The 2,796-nt window shown below is 33.0% G+C and overlaps 1 long non-coding RNA gene across 2 annotated transcripts; it reads right to left on the minus strand.

Annotated features, from left to right (window-relative positions):
- Window positions 1-633: 633 nt before the first annotated feature.
- LOC112035063 (uncharacterized) lies at window positions 634-2,326 on the minus strand. 2 transcript variants are annotated; one of them, XR_010627465.1, is made up of 4 exons: window positions 1,522-2,326; window positions 1,271-1,375; window positions 1,033-1,158; window positions 634-924 (listed from the first exon to the last, which is right to left on the minus strand). It is a non-coding gene; the product is annotated as an uncharacterized LOC112035063 (long non-coding RNA). The 2 variants fall into 2 exon arrangements; XR_002885448.2 differs by lacking the exon at window positions 1,033-1,158.
- Window positions 2,327-2,796: the final 470 nt, after the last annotated feature.

The raw sequence follows: 2,796 nt of genomic DNA on the forward strand, positions 1-2,796 counted from the left end.
CACTTCCCACTTTCCAACCCCAGTACCCCACATTTCTAACCAAAATAAGAAAGAAAGGCTACCCACCCACAGTTCTTATTAAAAAAAAAAAAAAAAAAACTACCAACAGTTCCATTAAAAAAAAAACTTCCATAAAAATGTTATTTATTTAGCAAAGCCTATAAAGACAGACATGGATATATATTTCACAAGCAACTTCCGTAATATGTTGATAAACATCAAGGAGGACCGGCATGAATTAACGTCTTCAAGGACCCTTAACACGCATGCCCTGTCATCCTCATTCTACTTGGCTCCTGCTGCTTAAAAAACTAGGAAGCATGAATAATTTATTTTTGCTCAAATACTAGCATATGTTATGTATCTGGAACACACCTCCATGAGTGTCCAAACCATTTTTTTTAGTGGAAAGAATGTGACTTACAAGCGAGGAAATTAAAAAATGATTAAGAAATAAAAAAAAGACCCGAATTGTGATTATTACAATTGAGATTGCTAGGATGTACTTGAAAATACTACTCCTTCCTGAATTTGTTTTTTATTTTTGCCACTTTTGCAATGATATTGAGATTTCACTAGAAATCTTGGAAAAAAAAGGCGTACACTCCACTCAATTGAACCTGATTAAAAAGATTTTGGAAATGATAATTTAAATTTTGAGAACAATAAAAATAAAACATTGAGATTTTCTTAGCAAAACTACAGTTCAATATGAAACATGCCTACGAATAGCATCAGTGCCTGAAAATTGACATCATTTCATAAAGAAATTCCAAGAATCGGCAGATATATAACTTTCACTTAGCAGTAGGCAACGAATCATACTATCCTCTTCTTGACTTCTTGTAAAGGTACCATTTGAGTGAATGCTCTTCGTAATGTTTGCAAGCTATGTGAATCCAATATCTAATGGGCATGTGTGACCTGAAAAAGCATGAAAGTTAGAGTATGTTCAAGCTTAGAATGCTGACATTATTATATTCTGTAGAGATCAACAGAGTAAAATTCGATGCTGCTGTGCAACTGTAGTACCCTAGAGATGAATACACTTTGTTCGAGACAATATATCCAGTTCCACAATTATAATATAGAGAAAGGAACACGCCATATGTGAATGTGTAATAATTTTTCCTCCTATGTCGAGAGCACAACAAGAACCTGCCATTGTTCGTGAGAATCTAATATTTAGCATATATATATGGTGTGTTTTCATTCATTATGTATCTGTTTAAATGAAAGTGGGAATTTGGGAGAAGAAAACAAAACTCACAAGTAATATTGTTAGATGAAAGCTATGCAAGCTATTGGATGTGACTGTTGAGAGCCCAAAAGTACTTTCTGTAATCTCCAATTGTTGAAGGCATTGGAGATTTTGCTGATAAATGATAACAAAAGAAAATTCTTCAATTATCTCAAAAAAGGAAAAAAAGAAAAAAGGAAAATGCTTCAATACGACAAGTCGTTTTATAACACACATAAACAACTTCATATAAACGATATGTCACAGATGTCTTCACTCACATTACAAGCTGTAGCTCTTGTCCTAATTAACCAAGTCACGCTCACACCTACGCTGCTGTCATATAGTGCCGTAATAGTTTAGTAGTTACTCTTATATAATATAAGTGTCTTATTTATGCTATTTATCAGCTTCATATATATGCTCTTAAAAAGAAAATTGTCTTTTTTTTTTTTGGGTGATAATAAGAAAATCCTCTTAAGATGAATGAAATATAATTACAAAAGATGAAGTTGATTACAATTGATAGAAGATACTATATAGTTTAGGAAAAATGAAGAAGGAAAAGATTTAAAAAAAAAAAAAAAAAAAAAAAATAAAGCTGATGTCTTGGGCCTTGACTAGGATGTTAGATGCCCTCAAATGCGTAGGCCTGGTCCATTTAATAGAGAGAGATAAGCAATAAAATTCCTGCATGACTCCATTAGAGTCGGAGAAAAAGAAGGCAGATCAATTGGTTCTGCCTATATATAAGTGCCTGTTTAAGTTAGGCAGACCAATAACTTTCTTCCAACGAATTTGATCACTTCTCTGATTATATCATCCACTCTGTGTCAATCATATGGGCCATGTCTGCACCAGCCATCACTACTTTATTAATCAGTCAGGCCTGTTAGGTCTAGTCAATCGCGTGGCCAGATTGCCCATGTGCAACCATGAACTCAGAAAAAGGACATGTATCTACTTATTAATTCAGTTGACAGTTGTGGCAGACTTTACACCACAAGCTATTTTCTGCCTCATTGCAATTACTCCTCTTTACTTCTTTATCGTCCTTCTTCAGACAAGAGGGGACCATGGCTGGGGCCTTGGTGAGAGAAGCAAATTGATTACAATCTTTGTACTCGTCCCTTTTATCATCCAAGTTAGATGAGATTATAAAGTCCATCCGATCGATATTGAAAACTTGTACACTGGAACTTAATATAGTTGAAGGGCTTTTGTTTTGTACGGTTTTGATTATATATATATATATATATATATAAATTAAACTCATATATAATTTTATTAAAATACAATAATTAAATGAATATTTTCTAACAACCTTGTAACTTAATTGGTTTGTACTTCGATCCTAGTGTTTCGAATAATAATAATTATCTGTCCACTTCATGTCATTTTTATCTACACTTAATACCCTAAAATGTCTCCCCATTTCTCCTTTCTTGTATGTGTGTGTTTGTTTTTATTAAAAAAAATTGTAATTGTTTCACATTACTTAAGAGGGTATGTTGTATGTAGAATAACTTATCCTATCTTCCCCAAAAAACCAATTT

This window comes from Quercus suber, unplaced genomic scaffold (assembly GCF_002906115.3).
Source record: "Quercus suber isolate HL8 unplaced genomic scaffold, Cork oak 2.0 scaffold_1222, whole genome shotgun sequence".
Lineage (NCBI taxonomy): Eukaryota > Viridiplantae > Streptophyta > Magnoliopsida > Fagales > Fagaceae > Quercus > Quercus suber.